General features: G+C 39.3%; 1 long non-coding RNA gene across 3 annotated transcripts in view; it reads right to left on the bottom strand.

Moving 5' to 3' along the window:
• The window catches only part of LOC125619151, a 39,180-nt gene that overhangs the window by 11,017 nt on the left and 7,110 nt on the right, over positions 1-21,053 (bottom strand). For all 3 annotated transcript variants that reach the window (XR_007350665.1, XR_007350664.1, XR_007350666.1), the window contains exons 2-3: positions 19,840-19,925; positions 13,148-13,294 (exon numbers count right to left, since the gene is read on the bottom strand). This is a non-coding gene — a long non-coding RNA (uncharacterized LOC125619151). The remainder of the gene's footprint in view (positions 1-13,147; positions 13,295-19,839; positions 19,926-21,053) is intronic.

The raw sequence follows: 21,053 nt of genomic DNA on the forward strand, positions 1-21,053 counted from the left end.
AGAAGGAGGAAGAGACGGAGGAGGAGAGAAGGAGAAGGAGGAGGAGGAGGAGAAAGAGAAGGAGAAGAAGAAGAAGAAACACCTGGGTTAAATCTCAGCCTTGTGTTTTACTGTTTGACTTAACCTTTTTCAGCCTCAGTTGTCACATTTATAAAACAGTAATAATTATTTACCACTTAGGATTTTAATAAAGGTAAATCTTATACATTCACACACACAACATTGCCTGACACACAGAAATAATGGTGATGACTTTTTTTTATGTGAAAAAAAGGATATCTGGTTTCATTCCTTCTTAGAAACCAGCAGAGGAATTTAACTTTGAGAAGTCATCATAGGAGGAGTTTCCAGGGTCACATCAGGTACCCAAATTTTCTCTACAGCTTTAAACTATGACAATAATAAAATAGAATATGTGTATATGTGTGTGTCTGTGTGTATGCATTTAAAATAGAATATAAAATAAAATAGAATGTGTGTATGTGTGTGTGTGTGTGTGTGTGTGTGTATAACTATCTACTGCCACCCCACTTCTACTGAAAGGAGACGGATTTATTGACTGGCTCAACTCAAGAGCCATCTTTCCCTGTGCAGAAAAAACAGATGAACTAGAAAAATGGAAGCTGCAAGAATGGGAGCAGCAATCTAAATAATGGGAAGCTGGGCAACTGCTAAAGAAAAAAAGATAATGTGAAATAATTTCACTTCATATTATAAATGGGATCACCTCTGAATTATTGAAGTATTTGTTAAGTTCTTTTTACTCTTCCATTCATTTATTTAGCAAATACATCTTGAGCCCCTGCTTTATGTCAGCCATTACCCTAGTTTCTAGAGACACAGGCAGAATCCCCTCTCACACAGAAGAGGGAAGGGCGATGTGAATGAAGGCTGTGGGAAAATGGTAGGCAAGGCCAGTGGGTAAGGACCCGAGAGAAATGAGAACTCAATTCAATTCATGTGGCCATCTGAAAGAACAGCATCGGGCAGAGGGGACAGCAAGTGCAAAGGCCGGCAGGTCAGTTTACACCCAGCCATTGTCAGGGAGTAGAAAGTCTGGAGCAAGACCAGGTCCCATCCTGGGGAACCTGGTAGGAAGATGGCTAAGTGTAGACCCATTTTATTCTGGTTTAAAGCACAGGAGGGACATGATCCAATTTTGAAAGTGACTTCACAACACTGTCACTTGAGGGAGTTGGACTGACTCCAAATGAAGTCTCTAATTTGGGGCCTGCATATAGAGGTAGAAAGAAAAAATAGAGAATAAAGAGCAGGGATCTAGGAGAAAGTCATAGGGAGAGATCAACCCAGACCAAGAAGGAGTCAATCTGTTGGCCTTTACTCACTTCCTGAGTTCCTACCTCGGTTTTCTCATGACCTTAAGAAGTAACTTACTAAGTATAATGATCTTGTCTGCAATTACCTTGGATCTCAATTCTAGCTGAATATTAAAATCATGTAGAGAGCCCTGCCCAAAACCAAATTAAGGGATATTCTACCAATAACTGGCCAGTATTCTTCCAAGGTATTGTTAGGGGACAGACAGATGTGAGTGGTGGGAACATGAAGTCAAGGGAATAATTCTATAAAATTGGCCCACTGTGCTGACCCCCACTTTCTAAAAAGCGGCCCTGTCTGGCCTAAATGGACAGAATGTCACATTTCTCAGCAAACTACCTGTTACCAGCAGGTGAAATGCAGGCCTGAGATAATGTTGATGGGAGAAACCCTGGACACTTTTGTGACCAGATCCTGAAACTTGGGAGATAAAGATAATTCCTCCTAATAATAAAATCTGTAAGAATGTATGCTTGAGAATCCAATTAGAATTGATCAGCATAAGCCAAGGGGACCTAGAATTGTCATGGCAGTGGGAATTTGAAAGTCTGATATTACCCTGCTGTCAGTCAAAAGTCAAGAGGTGGACCTAGGCGGGACTCAGAAACTTCTCTGGGATCCCCAATAAAACCAGGGTGAAGAGGCTTGCTGTTCCTTGCCTCTCTGAGAGGATCTACTTTCTCTCCCTTGAGAGTGTGTCCTCTTTCCTTTTTCCTATTCCTTCAATAAAACTCATACCTGTTACCGAGTGACATGTCTGAAGTCTTTCTGACTTGATCACAAGAATCAGGGTTTGAGGCAGTGGAGGTGGGGGGCGGGGTGGACAGTGGTATTCCTTTGAGTTAACTCAGTTTCCTGGAAGGCCCCAGCTTGTATCAGGATCAAGATAACAAAACACAAAGAATGAGGAATTGTCCCATGATTCCTTAGACTCCTTTAGTCTGGGACAATTCCTCACAGTTAAATGTAATATGGGATCCTGGAAAGGAACATTAGTGGAACAACTGGCAAAATTTGTAAGTCAATTTCCTGATTTTGATCAGGACTCTGTTATTATGTAAATTTGTGAACATTTGGGAAAGGGGCATGAAACATACAAAGTAATTTTGTATTCTTTTTGCATCTTTTCTTAAGGGTCTAAATTATTTCAAAATAGAATGTTAAAAACAAACAAACATCTGTTCAGGCCACACCCCAAACCTATATATCCACATTTGGGGGACTGAGGCCTGGCAACAGATGATTTTAAATTCTCTAGAATAATCTGAGTCTCCTTTCTAGAAGAGATCAGTACTCAGAAAAGTAACTGTACTCTAAAATCCTCCCTGCCCTGTTGGGAAAAGAAAAGAGATCAGAAGACAGCTTAAAATTACCTCCAGCCTCAGACAAGTATGCACTGTCACTGTCCTCGAGCTTCTAAGACAATTTTATTCCTACACAGTAGGATGCTCCCTTCCCTGTGGAAATTGGCAAACACTAAATACCAACCTCTCCCAGCAAATACTCATTATAAGAAAACGAGGCTTAATCTGTTTTGATTAATAAGGAGGCAGCAAAAGGCTGACCATGCACTAGAGGATTCGAGAAGAAAACAAAAGACAGGTAGAAATGTGCCCAGAAAAGCAAAGGGAAGAAAACCATGGAAGGTTAAGCAACATAAAAAGATCTCTGGATTCTGATTCAATTTTAGTGGTTGCAAAAACAAGGCTCTTGGCTATTTGCATATAAATGCGCTGGGGGTGGGGGAGCCACAGTACTCAGCTGTGCATTCTAACTTTCTCCTTAAAATCTGTTCCCAAAGCAGCTGCAGGAATCAGCTGCAAATTCCAAATCTAAAAATGAAAGTCACGTGGCTGAACTGGGGTGGAGGCAAGGAGAGGAGGGAAGAGAGGGAGGGCACCAAATGGTGTTTCAGTTAACCCATCAGGTCCTGCAGCTCACATCCATTGCCTCAAAGCCTTTAAACATCTCAGAGCCCAGACTGGTCTTTAGAGCAATTGAATCAGGAACTCTGCAGGTTGAGGTCTGGCTATCATATCCTATGTTTAACTGTTTCCCAGGCAATTTGAATCAATAGCTTTGACGGACTATAAAGCAGGAATCAGTCTGGAAATTTCTGAAAAGGCAAGTACATATTTTAGACTTTGTAGGCCATACAGATTCTGTCACAATGACTGGACTCAGCCATGACGCAGTCAGACAATACTAGTGTGCATGGCTGTGTACAGTAAACTTATTTATAAAAACAGTAGTTGGTAGTCCCAGCTTCTAGACTCTTGTTATTTAGAGTGTAAAGCATCAACATCCCATGGATGCTTATTAGAAATGCTTTATCTCAAATTCCAGGACAGAACCATCCTTAATTACAGGGTTTTTTGTTTGTTTGCTTGTTTTGTTTTGTTTTTAAACAAAAACATGGTCCCAAGAGGACTGTAGCACATTGAAGAAGTGAAAAAATAGACATAAGGTAAAGGATGCTGAAAGGTAACCAGCTCTGGGACTCTAGAGAGTTCTGCTGAGTCTTCTAGCACCAACTCTTTGTTCATAACACTGCCCTTAGCATTTAGAGTTATTCAGGGATATAAAGGATCTTTTGCTTGTATAAGGACTTTGAAAGGTCTAAAGTAATACAGGAATGTGAATTGTCCATAGGGGCAAAAACTCTGCTGGCTTCTTGCCAAAGAGGGAGCTGTCCATTGAGCAGGTGCTGGCCTCTCTGTGCTCAGTTCGCATGAGGTTGGGAAGGGCTGGGCTGGCACAGGATCTTATTTCACAGTCCAAGACACTTAAACCCCCATCTCTTCCAGGCCTGTCATTCACAGCTGCACAACTGCAGAGCCTGGGGGCAATTACCATGAATCTAAAGAACTCAGGCTCCGAATAGGCTGCTGAGGCTGAATTTCACCAACCTGATTTCATAACCCTAACATGAGGCTTCTTACTTTTATATCTAACCCTGTACCAATCAGCACCATAGCCGGTTCACTGCTACAGTGCCTAGGAACACCATCAGAGGTTACAAGTTTCTGAGGGGTAAATGGACACAGGAAGTAAGAGGTTCAGTTTAGGGATAGCATCTGTCTTCAGGTCATGAGTATCTATAAGTGGCTAGTGGCCTTCCTATGTTAGCATGCAGAAGACCTGTAGGTTATTATTTGTTCCAAAGAAGCCATCTCTACTTTTCTTGCTGCACACAACTCTGGAAAATGACAACAGAAGGTATTTTTTTAATCTGTTGCCAGGGGCAGATGGCCTAAGGGCCTGTGTCCTGGTCCATAAGGGTTAATGGGAATTTTGAAGGTGCTTCCAGTATGTTCTGTTTTCCCTAAAGCTGAGTTGTTGAGAAGAAAGGTAATGAACTGAGCAGCTTTCTCCCATCACTTGTCTGCCAGTCAGCTGGGACCAGCCTGTTGTCAGATGATGTTTGCCATGTCCTAGAAAAATGCTCTCTCTGCAAAGCCCTGCCAGTGATTAGAGCGTGAGAAGAAGTGTGTACATATCGCTCCATAAACCCTTGCACCTGCCTCTGAGGTGTCTCTGTGGAACACAGTTTTGACACATTGAGTGGAGTAGACTTGGAGAGGAGACACGAGGGATGTCACACTACAATTGAGAACTGGGATGATGCCCTGAGCATCTGCAGCCAGAGGAGCCAGCATGGCGAGAGAACTGTTTTCTCAAATCTACTGTGCAGATGCCTCAATTGGGCATCATAGTAGAAGACAAAAATCCCAGCCTAGTCTCCATTCTAACAAGTCCCAGGTGAGGCTGCTGCTGCTGCTGCTGCTCTGTAGAGTTACCCTGAAATAGCCTGAGCACAGAGGTTTCTAGAGCACTAGACCCGAGGTCAGGGTATCTCTGTTCATTCTCTTCCTCAGACTTCCCTGCAAAGTATGGGTGTAGCAGATGGGTTTTTTTTTCCAAAGATAATCTCATCCACATGCTGTTCTCACAGTGACTTCCATGCTCCTCCCACTGAAAGGTGGGGCCAGTGTTCCCTCCCTCCCCTTAAGACAACCTGGCTTATGAATGCCAAGGAAATGCTGTAATTTTTAAAGGTCAGTCATAAAAGCTGATATGGTTTCTTCATAGCCTTCTTGGGATAGTCACACTTGGGATTCAGCCACCATCCAGAAATCCAAGCATCCCTAGAAAGCCTCAGGTGAAGAAGTAATTGAAGCCTCTGAACCATGGGACCTGCTGAACTTTTCACCGACAGCCATCACAACTTGCCAGTCATAGGTGAGCTGTTCTGAAAAATCTTCCCAGAGGATTTGGGGAAAATGGAATGGACCCTTTCTCTCCAGTCAAGTTTGCTCCACCTGAAAGTATGTGGAATGGAGATGTGCTTGCTACCCTGAGTTCTTCCAATGGGCAGACTTGTGAGCAAAATAAATTATCATTGTTCCTCTTAGTTGGTAGGGGGTGCTTTATATGCAACGATAGGGTGGGGAATGTGGTGTTAACCACTCACTGGCCATCTTTTTACTCCAAATCACTGCACAATCTGATTACTTCCATTATTTAAATTACTATCTGCGTAGATTTCTCTAATTGCCTACTGGATAACCTCAATAAGTGTGACTCTTTACTGCCTGCCCTGTCTTCCTCATTGTGCTACCCCAAATACCTTTTCCATGTTTATTTGGTGCCACCATCAATTTGGTTAATCCGATCAACATTTCCTAAACTCAATCCTAACAACAGATTATTGTTGCTGGAAAATTGACACCAATTGACAGATTGGTTTCTGTTTCTTCCCCTGCATTTTCATGATTTGCACTGCCTGGATTTATGGCCCTCAGGGTCACTATGATGGTGTGTTCCAATTATTTCTGGGTCTTTTTCTGTTTTTTTTCCTTTTTTCCTCACTACACAATCACTGTCCTCCAGACTATTACCAAGATGACTTTGGTCCTACTCTTCACTGGCTGCCCATTGCTTTGAGAAGAAAGTCTAAGAATAGCATGGAATGCTCCCTTATAGGTTGGCCTCAGCCTATCAATCAAGCCATATGACCTGTAATAACCACCTTATTCTGAGTTTTTGCTCTCACAATATCAAATTTCAGGAAGCACCCTATTCTTTCATCTCTATGCGCCTTTGTATATGTTCCCTCTGGATAAAACATTTTCTTTCATAAATTCTCCTCATCTTCTAAGTCCTTCTAAACTGAAATCAAACATCACCTCCTCCATGAAACCCTTCTTAATTCAGGTCTCTCTTATTTGCTAACAACTGTACACTCCTCTATTGTTGAACTTCCAGCATTTTACTGCAAGTCATTTACATGCCTGTTTTTACTTCTAGAGAAGTGGTTCTAAATATGTGCTCCTCCAGACTAACAGCATTAGTGTCATCTGGGAAATTCTTAGAAATACAAAATCTCAGGCTGCACTTCAGACTTACTGAATCAGACATACAGGATGGGTGCCCAGAAATATGTGTTTAAACAAGCCCTCTATGTCGGGGCGGGGGGTTCTAGTGCCTGCTAAGGTATCAGAACCACTCTCCTGGACCAATTGGATAAACATTAGAATCATGTTGGAAGTTTTCAAGTAATCCTGCTTCAATTAAGATACTTTGGGAATGGAACCTGGGTGTCAGTGGTCTTAAAGCTCCTGGGGATTCCAACGTGCAACCAAGTTTGAGCATCACTAACCTAGATCTGTTCTTCTCATAGTCTCCAGACCAGCAGCATAAACCTCATCTGAGAACTTGTTAGAGAAACAGAAAGCATCTCAGACGCCGTTCTAGTCATGCTGAATCAAAATCTGCAGTTTAACAAGAGTCATGATGATCTGGATAAACATTTTTGCTAGCTTTTCATTACTGTGACCAAGATATCTGACAACAACAATTTAGAGGAGGGAAAGTTTAGTTTAGCTCACAGTCTCAGAATTTGGTTGATGGCTGGAAGACTCCATTGCTCTGGGTCCAAGGTGAGGCAGAACGTCATGGCAGAAGGATGTGGCAGAGGAAAGCTACTGAACTCATGGTGGACCAGAATCAGAGTGAGAGGAGGAAGAGCCAATTATATACAAGATATAATTCTCAAGGGTATGCCCCCAGTGACCCACTTTGTCCAGCCATATTCTACCTGCCTAGAGTTACCATAGTTAGTCTATTTAACATAGGATGGACTGATTAGGTTATAGCTGTCATCTAATTAGTTTACTTCATCACTGAATATTCCTGCATTAACACAGGAACTTTTGATGGACACCACATATCCAAACCATAACAATGTGGAAGTTTAAGAAGCACTATCTTACACACCTCTGTATCCTAACCCCTATCAAAGAACACAATATTTACTTGATAAACTTTAGAAAAATAGCATAAAAATGCCTATTCTTCACATGGTTTTAGAGAATAAAAGGAAATTTATCATAAACTACTTTATAAACAGCCTTATAAATATGATGTGCTAATATTAACTGATAAATTAAAAACTAGTTTAGTAGATCATTCATCCCAAAAGGTTTAATGAGCAACTTATATTTCCAAGTGTGGTTTTAGATACAAAAGATTATACTGAAGGAGAGACACCCTCCAAAGTAAAGGCAGGTGTCCACAAGGTTCCTGCCACCCGTATTCCCATGTCATACTCAGGTACCTCTTACTGAGGGTGAAGAGGAAACACTGGGTCCCACTACTGGCCCATCCACAGGGGCATGCTGAGGGGTCCTTGAGCAACTTAATGACTTCAGCCATTGTCCTGGCCCTGAGGATACACTAGAAATTGCTAGAGTATCTCCACTATCCAATTCTGACATAACATATACTGTGCCCAATCTCACTATGCCGTCAAAGAAGCTACACAATGATGCCCAGCCACAATCAAAGCCAATACTGCATAAAAACCTATATCCCCAAGACACATTATCAGGAGACAGCTGTTTAATAAGAAGGTCACTGCATAAAAGTGGTAGAGATATCCTACCCACCAGATATCCAAATATCAACACAGGAACACAAGAAATATGAATAAGCAAGGTAATGTGACACTTTCAGAAGAACATAGTAACTCTCTCCAAAGGAAATTTCTCCAAAGAAATCAATATGGATGACATGCCTGATGAAGAATTTTAAAGAAAGCAGAAGGGGAAGGAGGGGGAAAGATAAGGGATAGTGTTTAGGAATGAAATTGATCAAATTATGTTATGTAATTTTTTTAAAAACCTTGGCAAAGATAAAACAGTCTGAAAGGGGACCCAGATCACTTCTAGAGTAAATTAAATTCAAACTGACTATCTTAGGTGTCCTAACTCGAAAAGAGTACTCGAAGAACATAAATTGCTTTACACAGTTTGTGTTTTATTTTTAAAGCAATGTTTTCTTATACTTGAAATGGATGTAATTTTTTAGGAGATGGTATCTATAGTAATTACGTAAGATCCTTCCAGAAAAACACCATTGATATGCCACCATTGAGTTTTCTTTTCACATTTATCAGTGTAGAAAAAGACACATCCAATAATCAATTAATGTAATATACCATACTAAGGAACAAAGGGTAAAAATCATGTGATGATCTCAACAAATATAGAAAAACATCACATTGACAAAATTCAACACCTTTTTATGATAAAAACTCTCAACAAATTGGAAATAGAAACTTTCTAAACCCAATAAAGGACACCTACAAAAAGCCCCAAGTCAGACTTAATAGAGTTACAAGAGAAAATGGTGTTACATAAGAAAGACCCCCTGAGGTCAAGAACAAGGCTCTGTGCTCCCATCATTTCTATTTAACACTGTATGGGTACTTCTAGCCAAGGCAACTGAGTGAGAAAATTAAATAAAGGCATACAGATTGAAAAGGAAAGAGGAAAACTCTATTTACAGATGACAGGATCTTTTCTATAGAAAATTTTAAGGGGTTCAGGGATCCACTAAAAAAAAATTAGAACTAATGTATTCAGCAAGTTTGTAGGATACTAGATTAATGTATAAATTTTATTTTTGTATAGTAGCAATAAATCAAAAATATTAAACAATGTCTTTTACAATAGCATCAAAAAGAAATAATACTCAGGAATAAACTTAACAAGAGGTACAAAATTTATGCTACCAAAATCTCATTTCTTAAAGAAATGAGAAGCTATTCCTAAAGTTCATATAGAAATGCAAGAATAACCAAAGCAATCTTAAAGAAATAAAGAAGTGGGAGTACTTCTTAATTTCAAAAATTATTACAAAATTATAGCAATTAAAGTAGTGTGGCATTAGCAGAACTTATAGATGAATAGAAAAAACTGAAAGTTCAGAAATAAACCCAGAGTTAATTAATCTTTTTGACAAGGGTTGCCAGTCCACTCAATCAAGAAAGGGTCTTCTCAAAATATTGTGTTGGAGTTACCAGATATCCACATTTAAAAGGATGAAATTGGACTCCTACATCACAGCATACAGAAAATTAACTTAAAACACATCAAAGTACATAAAGATTAAGCATGGGAAGTAATATCTCTTTGACACAAAAATGACAATGAGATATCACTTTGCATATTAAGTCTCTTCATCTAAAACTATTAAAATTATAATAGTCTTAGAAGACAACCTATGCAAATATTTTCATGACCTTGGGTTGGGTAATGTTTTCTTTGCTATGAACCCAAAGCATAACCAGAAAAAAAAATTAGATCAAAATTTTATCAAAATTAAAAAGGTTTGTACTTCAAAAGATACTATAAAAAACATAAAAAGATAACCCACAAACTGGTATTAAATATTTATAAATCATATATCTGATAAGGAAATTGTACTCAGAATATATAAGGAACTCTTAGAACTTAACAAACTATTGAATTTAAAAAATGGGCCAAGAATTTGAACAGACATTCTCCCCAGATGATATACAACAGGTAACAAGCACATGAGAAGATGCTAAATAAACATCATTAGCCATCAGGAAACTGCAACTCAAATGCAACCAAGTGAAAAATCAATGAAAAAAACCACAATGAGGTTTCACTTTGCACCCACTTAGATGACTGTAATCAAAAAGGCAGATAATAGCAAGTGTTGATAAGGATGTGGAAAAGTTGGAACCATCATACACTACTGGTAAGAATGTAAAATTGTGCATCTATTCCTGAAAAGGTTAAACATGGAGCTATAGCAGTTCTACTCCTGTGTTACATACCGGAAGAGAAACAAAAGCATATGACTGCACAAAAACATTTACACAAGTGTTCCCAGCATTATTCAGAAAAGCCCAGAGATCTATCAAATAACTAATCTATATAAGGAAATACTGCTTGGAAATCAAACGAAATGAAACACTGATACATACTGCAACAAATATAAATCTTGAAAATATTATGCAAAGTAAGAAACCCAGACACAAAAGGCCACATATTATATGATTCCATTCACATGAAATATCTAGAATAAGCAAATCCATACAGACAACGTAAATGAGTGGTTGCCTGTGACTGGGGACAGGGCAGAGGAAAATGAGAACTTCTAATAGAATGTTGTGTTCTCTTTTTTTTAATATTTATTTTTTACTTTTAGGTGGACACAATATCTTTATTTTATTTTTATGTGGGGCTGAGGATTGAACCCAGTGCCTCACACATGCTAGGCAGGCACTCTACCACTTAAGCCATAACCCCAGTCCTGTATTCTTTTTGGAGTAATTGAATGTTTTGAAATTAGTGGTGATAATTTTATGAATATACTGAAAATCACTTTAAATAGGTGAAATGTATGGTATACACATTATATCTCAATAAAACTGTTCTTTAAAAGAAATAAGTGAAGAACCACAAATCATAGGCCAGCCTTGAAAACTTAGCAAGACCCTGACTCTAAATAAAATAAAGAGAAGCTGGGGATATAGCTCAGTACTAAAGCAATTCTGGGCTCAACCCAGTACCTCTATTTCACAGAGGATGGAAGATGAGAATGAACCAGTACCACAAAAACAAAACAGAAACAAATAAAAAAAATTAAAAACAAAACAAAAACAAGTTTCTTTCCAATATCCATAGGAAAAATAATTTTGGGGGGGTCAAAGTTAAAAACACCACAGATAAAAATCAATGGTCTGAGGTATTCACTATGGTTCAGATGTTAAGGACCTTTATATTTCACAACCTGAAGCTACCATCTGAAAAAGTTTGTTACAGTTTTCAGAAGCAAAAATTGATTTGGATCCGTGTGTGCAAATTTCAGCCCTGACAGAAGTAGTCCTGTCTCCATTTATTACACCCATTTTCTTGATTTTTTAATTGAGCATGTAACATTGCTCTATTAGGGCAGCTCTGTGGCATTATACCTCCACAAGACTACCTCCTCACTCCACACCCACGTACACACTGGGTTCTGAGGCATCTGTGGTCCTTGACCACCTGAGTTCCTTCCCTGCATGCTCATTGCCCAGGTAGGCTGTATATCCATAGCCAGCCACCTGCCTGGCCCATCTGACACTCTGGGTACAGCTTCCCCTTTCAAGTTCTTTAGAAATTTCAAACACCAGTAGTCACCTGATAAGCTTTTTTCCTTTGCAGTAATTATACTGTATTCATGACTTGATATGACATTTCTAAAGGAAAATGCAATTACCTCATCGTGAAAGGCGGAAATAACCTGCTGATGATATTTGAGGAGAGAAAAAAAAAATCACTTTTAAGATTTGCTTCAGCAAAATCTCTCAGAACCAGAGTTGCCAAATGGTATAGGATGCTAGGACTGGCTCATCTTTCTTTACCTAAATATTAAACTTTGTTCAACTTTGAACATTAAGTTCCTAAAATCTCCAAGTGAGGAGAACTCACACTGGGCCTTAAGACCATTAATACAAAGTATTTCACAGAGAATGGAAGGTGAGAACGAACCTACAAAAACGTTTATCAACTCAAGTCATTCATGGAGAAAAACACTTAGTGCCAATTAGAAGTATATTATTTTCACTTTCCACATTTTAAATTAGTTACAGTGGCATTAACAGTGGTATTAATAAGTGTTCTAGTATTTGTTTCTATTTCCCATCACCTGTTAGCCAAAACCTTCAGAATTTCACTGATGTTCTTTTACTGTGCCTCTCATCTATAGATAGAAAATGAGCAGATCCAAAACTAAGTATCAGCATGGCAACAAAATAATAAATGTTGTCAACTCATACAGAAATGGGTTCAAATCATGGTTTTACCACCTGTTCATTGGATGACCTTGATCTCCAACTCTAGGGTCCTCATCATTTCTAACAACAAAGTGCCGTGCGAGTTTGAAATAGTATGACTTCACTTTGCTCTCCTATGAGACTCTCATCTGCTTTACTTGAGAGAAATGGACTCTTTCCTGTGTTGATGGTATATTTTTATGTATATTTTTATGTATCATGAAAGGTCCTCCTACATGTAATTGAGGCTGAGTCCTTGGGAGTCAGCCTGGGCTCTGGGATGGTCAAATGACCAAATGCACCAATGCTATTATCCCCGGGAAGCCCTTTCAAGCATTTTTTCCCCTCACCAGGCCTTTTTTATGTTTGTTTTCGTCTAGTAAATCATCATTTTGGATTCAGCTCAGTCCAAGGGCAGCTTTAATTAATGAGCCAGGTTTCTGGCATTGATAAGAGTTGCTAGGTTAAGGTCAAGTGTGGAGGGCAGTTTTCATTAAATACACTAAATGTGGTTGCAATTTGAAATGATATTGTCTATCACCTCATGAGCTGCTGACTTATGACAATAGAAGTGATGGACTTCCAAATTCTAAAGCAGTAATAAAGGGGTGCTATGGAGAAGACCATTTATTTTGCATCCATTGTTAAAGCAATACAGTGATACGACTTATTTACCTGGGTAGGATCAACTACATCCTTGCAGATGGTCTGCTGAGTGCTCCTTGGTACCTCAGCATCCCTGATGCTCATTCTGGGTCTCCTAGCCTATTCTCTTAACAACCAGATGTCAGATATTTTGAATGATGCTTTGCATCCAAAAACCTAAAACAGCATAACAGCATTTAAATTTTTTAAAATTTTCATTATTTTTTATTTGTAGCAGATTTTTTAAATATTACATAGAAATTTTTATTCCTGTAATAAAGGTTGATTCTATGACCTTTTGCAGATTTTTCCCACCCCCACTATAGGCACCTCCAACCATAAAAGTAATATGTTACAACTGAGGAATCTACATTGATCCTCATTATTGCCCAAAGGCTATAATTTACATTAGGTTCACTCTTTGTAGATTCTATGGGTTTGGACAAATGCATAATGGCATGCATCCATCGCTATAATACCTTACAGAGCATTCTCATCACTCTAAAAATTCTCTGTATTCCACCTATTCATCTCTCCCCACCTATAAAACACAAAAAAAATTATTTACCACTCCATAGGATTTTGTTTTCCAGAATGCCAAATAGTTGAAATCATATAATATGTAGCCTTTTCAGACTGGCTTCTTTCATTTAGTAATTTATGCCCTTTCATGACTTGCTCACTCATTTCTTTCCAGTGCTGAATACTATTCCATTGTCTGGATATACCACAGTTTCCTTACCCATTCACCTATTAAAGGATACCTTGGTTGCTTCCAAAATATGTCCGTTATGAATAAAGCTGCTGTAAACATCATGTATGTATTCTTATGTTGGCATAAGTTTTTAACTCATCTTGGTAAAAACCAAGGGTACATCTGCTAGATCCTATATATATATATTATAAAAATATATATAGTGTTGTAAGAAACACTGTTCCACACCATTTCCCAAAGTGGTTCTATTATTTTGCATTCCCAATGGCAAAGAATGAGAATTTCCTATTGCTTCATATCCTTTTTGACATTTAGTGCTGTGTTATGGATTTAACCATTATCATAGGTATGTGGTAACATCTTATTTTAATTTGCATTTTCCTAATGATGCGTAATGTGAAGCATCTTAATATGTTTATTTAACATCTGCATACTATATTGAGAAAGCAAATTTTTATTATTTATGGCATTTTAAGTGATTAGTTTAGACATATTTAAAAATTCACAATTTAAAGGCCCAGTGAATGAAAACACAAGCACCAAAAGAATTAATTGCTGGAGAGATTGCCATATCTTTTAAGAGAAGGACCACCAGCCTACAAACCTGGGAACTAAGTTCCAACATTAGCACCAAATATTGGTACACTTTAGCCAGTTATAAGATAGTGACTTTTTAAAAGCAACAGATGAAAAGCACGCAGAATTGTGACATCAATTGCTGCATTAATGATGTAGGATTGGGATTTTCTTGTACCCGAGATCTGGCATTATTTACAACCAAAGAAACTCAATGTAATATTAAACCACAGAATACCTCTAGCATGCAATGAGCCCGGCTCCAACTAGTTTTCAGAGGTAAAGAGGTAAAGAGGTAAAGGTCACTATCCTGTTCTAGTCCTAAACTGAAAGATGGCTTAGTGATAGCAGGTCCTGTAGGTAAGGGGATGCAGCCCGTATCTTCCAGAACTGATCTGCACGGGGGAAACTTGTCATCACACCCTCCCACCAACCCTTCACAGGCACCTGGCATTCCCCATCCTGTCTGCTAAAGACAGAAGTTTTTAACATGATGGCATTCAATATATATCCACCAACCAGAGAAGAGATAGATTCTAATCGGACCTATATCTTTAAATAGATTACTGAAGGCCCAAAGTCCCATCAGAAGCATTTAGTTAGCTGGAAGGCCCTAGGTCATGTGTTCAGCTCTGACTGCTAAGAAGAGAGCAAGTACCTCACCATTTCTTCTTAGCAAAAAGTGGGTCTGTCTCTTGTCAGTGGGTGCATCCACCAAAATTAGGAAATGGACTCAGTACAGGGCAGCCAACAAATGACATGCATCTAGTTCACTTTCCTTTCTTGAAAATGCCATTTCTGTCTCCTTTACAGGATCTTTGCTCTCGCAGTTCCCATTTACAGCTGCTCTCCCCATTCTAATGGATCTGACCTCTTCCTGTCCTCCAGGTCTCAGCTCCTCTGACTACATCTAATGTCTGTCATCCCCAAAGTCATTCTTAACACCCTCCCTTCCTTTCTTAAATTACTTCTGTCTGACAATTACCTTGAAGACTCTTTTCCTTATGTAATGTGCATCCAGAACATTCCACCAAGATGTAATATCCATGAGGACAGAGACTTTTGCTGCCCCCTTACTCAGTCCTTTCCTCAGCATAGTTCAGGAAAAGGGAGGAGTGAAGAGATGTAATGGCATCCAGACACTATCCCAACATGCTTTGCACCCATTTACTGCAGATTTATCTGCTCCCATTTCTGAAGCACCTGGATTCTGGCTTACTACCCTGACTCCACGCTTGCTTTCAGCCACCTGCAACATATTCCAGCTACTTTTTTATTCTTCTTTTATCAGTCCTTTGAATGAGTGAGGTTCCACTCCAGCCACTATCCCCTCCAACACTTTTGGCACTTTTTCTCTCATCTAGTCTCATTTTAGCATTGAGAGATGAAGGGAAAGGAGAGACATAGGGAGAGGGCAACAGGGGTCACTTGGATGTAAAGTGTGGCTACCTTCAGGAAGGACATATTTATAAGTAGGATTACAGTGGAGATAGAGAAAATCCCTGGGAAAATTGGGGAGGGTTGGAGCAGGGCCTATTATCGTTTAAATATGAGGTGTCCCCCCAAAGCTCATATGTGAGACAATGCAAGAATTTTCAGAGGTGAAATGACTGGATTATGAGAGCTATAAGGTAGTCAGTGTATTAATCCACTTATACAGTTTAACTGGGTGGTACCTGTAGGCAGGTAGGGTGTGACTGGAGGAATCATGACACTGGGAGCATGCCTTTGGGGTTTGTAATTTGTCCCTGGTGAGTGGAGCTCTTTGCTTCCTGGTTGTCATACCCTTCCTCCATGATGGTCTGCCCCACCTCAGGCCCAGAGATATGGAGTCAGCCAGCCTTGGACTAAATCTCTGAAACCACGAGCCAAAATAAACTTTTCCCCCTCTTAAGTTGTTTTTGTCCGGTCTTTTGGTCACAGCAACAACAACAAAAAAGACCTGGCAAGAACAACAACTAGAAGCACAGAAACTACAGGAGATTTGTGAATGAGAACAAAGAACCTGGAAATACATCCTGCCTTCTAGAGTTTGATCCTCAGCTGAGTAGATGGGATTTGGCATTCACAACACAACTTGATTAAATAGTTTTAAGCTTCTACTTACTTAAAACCAGTGCTGTGCTGGCTACCCACAGCAGTCAGAACAAAAAGACAAAAGCTACACCATTTATAATACCCTTGTGGCTCATAATCCAGATACTTCCTACAGTGCTTGGATCAAGTAGCTCCATGTGTTCAGCTGTGTGTATTCCCCTTTCACTGAGGGAGCTAAAATTACCTAACAGGAAAAAAAAAAAAAAAAACAGCACAACGTGATTTGCCCTTTCTTGCCTATACGACTGCAATAATAATAGCTCATATTCATTGAGCCCTTAAAAAAGCATTGAACTAACGACTTTTCATGCATCATTTCATTGAATTCTTATAACCACTTGAAATCTGATTGTTATTACTAGCATTTACAGGTGAGGAAACTAAACCTTGGGCATGCTCCAAAGATCACACAGCTGGCTGAGGGTGAAGTTGGGATTCGTAGGAAGAGTCCTTCCACTGCTACAATTCATGCTATCTGCACAGCCTTTCCCGGATGCCTTTATCTTTCCATTAAAATGATGCTTATTCTTCAAGGCTTTGAAAACCTCCTTTATAAAGTCAGAATTCACCTTTCTTTCCTATATACTTCTATACTAGCTCACTTGGACCAAAATTTAGCCTCATATCTCATTCTGCCTTTCATATAGTTTATCAGGTAGTCACATGCAGGAGCCATAGAGTCACTAGTTCAAGTCCAGCTACCACCTATTAATGGAGTGCACATTACTTATGAACTATTCTGAGCCTCCGTTTCTCCATCTTTTATGTAGGTGTGATAAATCCATCTTGAAAGATTATATAAAAATTAAAATGAACGCTCACGATACAGTCACCCTTTTTCTGACCCCTTCTCTGCCCTCCTCAATTGTAAGTTCTGTGAGAGAATGACCCATATTACATTCACATCTGTTTTACCATGTTAAATGATCCCTGCCTCCAACACTGACCACAGGCCTTGCCACCCTCTCAGCCTTTTTATCCGTGGGTTGACTGGAACATATAAGCAAGGTGGGGCTGTAGAGAGGGTGGAAGCACATCTATTAGCTATTCTAATCCTTGTTTCCCCAGACAGTCACCCAAGCATCACAATGTTTGTTCCATCCATGGACTAACACCATTGTTTTATTTCCTATATTTCTTCATATCACTAACTTCTAACATTGTATTGTGAAAATGTTCACAAAAGTGAAAGAATTTTACATGGCACACCCATATAGCGACTTTTTAGTTTCTAACATTTTATTATATTTGCTTGATTATGTGTCTGTCCATCCTTCTATCTTTCCATGATCTCACTTCATTTCTGATACATTTATAGGTGAGTAGATACTGGGATACTCACTACTGTTTCAGCATGCATATCATTGATTACGGTTAAATCCATTTTCCATTTTTTCATAAAATTTACCTACAAAAAGCAAAATTCTTAAACATACTATTTGATGAATTTCAATCCAAACCTCTATCAAGACATAGAACGTTACTATGACCCCAGAGAATCTTTTCATGTTGATCCTCAACATGAGACAGCTACTGTCCTGGTGTTTTCCCTATCATTGCCTATTATGAAATTTCATATAAACTTAAGATAGCTTTTTAAAAAATAAATTTAAATTTAAAAGTCCTAACCTTGGGGTATACTCTATCAGGAAATGATTAGTAAACATCATATCAATTGCCAAAAGAACATACCAATTAATATGCACAAACAAAAAATATGGTCAAAAAATGAGCATCTGCATTCTCACCCTTGATCCACAGGGTTCAAGCACAGCTGTGATTCTCAACGTGTATTCCCGGGACCAGTGGGGCCTCCAAGACTTTTTCAAGCTCACAAGGTCAAAACTGTTTTCATCATAATCCTAGGATGTTATTTGCCTTTTCACCTGCAGTAGTACCATGGGTATAGACTGGAATTTTCCAGAGGCAACATAATGTGATCTCACACCAGGTGAAAGACGAAAGCAGTTGTAAGAATCCAGCTGTCTTCTTCTATAAGGTCATACATTAAATGGTGCTTCTCTTTTCACTAAATTTTTGTTTGGAAAAATATATATGACTTTCATATTATAATATGTGTTAATATTACATCAATAATACATAATATTATGTTAATGTGTAGAATGAATAAGTACAGCATTTAAATTTTTCTCTTAATGTTAAATTCTCATGGTAAATGTCAATAAACTTAACTCATATAAACAAAAGATCATCATTGGGGTAATAATTTTAAGAAAAAGTGTGCAGAGAATACAATGTCTAAGAACCCCAAAGTACTGCCTCATGGGAGACTCTTCTGTGGCTCCAAGAGAGGTTGATGGCAGGTCATAGGATCAGAACCTTTTGCTCTTTTCCAATCTGTTGGGGAAGCCCGTTTTCTATTCCCCCATTAGTTGTCTCTCTGCGCTCCCCCACCAGCAGCAGAGCCAGCAACAATGTCTTAGAAGATTCAGATCTCCCCACAATGCCTCCATTTGCTTTATAGTTCTCCACACACTGGCAATTAGAGTCGGGACTTTCTCCAACTGAGTGAACACAAAGGAAATTTGGGGATGCTGGAAAAGTCAGGCCCGCCCTCCTCTGAAGTTACATAAGGTCCATTGGCAAACGTTAGGACCAACCCTCTCCTCTATGAGCAGACACTTAACACACACTGGCTAGAAAAACATTTTGTAACCAAGCCCTTGTGGTACTTCTTTGGATTAAAAGAAAGCCTTGGTTGTAAGATGTAAAGCTAGGTGTTTTTTGTTTTGTTTTAAAATCAAGCCACAATTCTAACCATGAGAGGAAGAAATTCATTCTGGAGAGAAATGGAATGAACAGAGGCAAGGAGAAGGAATCAGGCCATTACAAAGGGACACACCACACGTGCTTAGGAAACATTGCTTTGAGAGGGGCAGGCAAACAACAGTTCCAGCTGTGGAGAAAGGTCGTTCACATTTACCTTCTCTCAAAATGATAGTTTACTAGTTCATGTTTTTTCCTATCAGCTCTGAATTGTTAAAAAAAAAAAAAAAATCCTACCCCATTCATATATTGCAACAACTTTCTTGTTTACCCCAACTGGAAAAGAAGAGAATCATTTCGACATTTCCAAACTGCCTTGCAAAACCTGTGCTTCTGTGCCACGTCTGTTCTAATTTATTTTTCAGTTATTTTTTTTTTTTAATGTAACAGGATAAACGACGTTTTTGCCTTCACTCCTGAAGACCTTTAGCCCAAAATGCAAAGTCAAGAGGCAGCATTTAAAAGCATCATTTCCACACAGCCTATTTTTGGACTCCTTTTCCTTGATGATATATAGTTTCGGTCCACACAACTTGGAGAGGCTCACCTGGTGCCTTTGATAAAGTGACAAATGTCACAAAAGCTGGAAGCCATCTCTTCCACATGATACCAAGGTCTCCAGCTATTCTTTATCTGAAATAAGACAGATGAGAACCAGTTATTTCAAATACAAATGAGAGCCTCCTTTTATCAATTTGGCAGGATGGATTCTTGTAAAAGTGGGCTTGTTTCCTGGCCAAGGACAAAACAAAAGAGAAAAAACTTCAGCTGCAACTAGCGGGATTGTGTTAAGCATTCCATCAGTGTAAAAAATACCTTAGAAAAATCAACCTGGAAGAAGGAAAAGTTTATTTGGGCTCATGTTTTCAGTCCATGGGGTCTTGGCCTCCTGGCGAGGCAGAACAGCATGACAGGGAACACACGGTGCAGCAAAGGTGCTCAACTCATGGCGGCTTGCAAAGAGAGAGAAAGAGGCGAGGGTCCTAATAGGCCCTCAAGGGCACGTCCCAGTGACCTCACTTCCTTCCACCAGGCCCCACCTCCTAAAGGTTTCACCACCTTCTAATGGTTCCACAGGATGGCAACCAGGCCTTTAGTAGACATTCAAGATCTAAACCACAACAAGAATTTAGGCTGTATGCTGGGCACAACTTCTGTGTGTCCATGTTACCCAGCAACTGAAGAATGAGCCCAGCAAAGATCATTGGATGTCTCACCCAGAAATGGAAGGGTACCCACCAAGTTCAGATGAGAGACAGATCCAGTGTTAGCTACCCAGAGCTTCTGATTGGCAGCCAAAGCCAAGAGTATCAGTGACAAAGAAATAAAAGGAGAAAACATGGAATCCTGAGGTGTGGGGGAAATGCATGCTCTAGCAGACCCTTTCCTTCATCACTTTACCTTCCCTCATCAAAATCAGAGATGTGGAAAACTTTGAAATTCCCAAGGGGAAAATATTATGGAAGAGAGCAAATCAAAAACAAACTGAAGGATGATGAGGCTAACAAGAAACCTTGGAGAACAGAAATCCATGAGGATTTTTAAGTCATTTGCTTTAGAGTATGCCACAGAACAAACCTTTCATTCTGATATAAATCAGTGGAGCAGATCTATTAGGCTACTGCTGCTCTTGTGAAAGTAGGACCTTGAAGGAACTCAAAGGTGTCATGAGATCTGTACCCAGGCTGGTTCCCAGAGAATGCAAAATTAGCTCTGTGGATAAAGATAATATACAAAGGGACAGATGCCCTCTGGGTGCAC

Source organism: Marmota marmota, unplaced genomic scaffold (assembly GCF_001458135.2).
Source record: "Marmota marmota marmota unplaced genomic scaffold, marMar, whole genome shotgun sequence".
Taxonomy (NCBI): domain Eukaryota; kingdom Metazoa; phylum Chordata; class Mammalia; order Rodentia; family Sciuridae; genus Marmota; species Marmota marmota.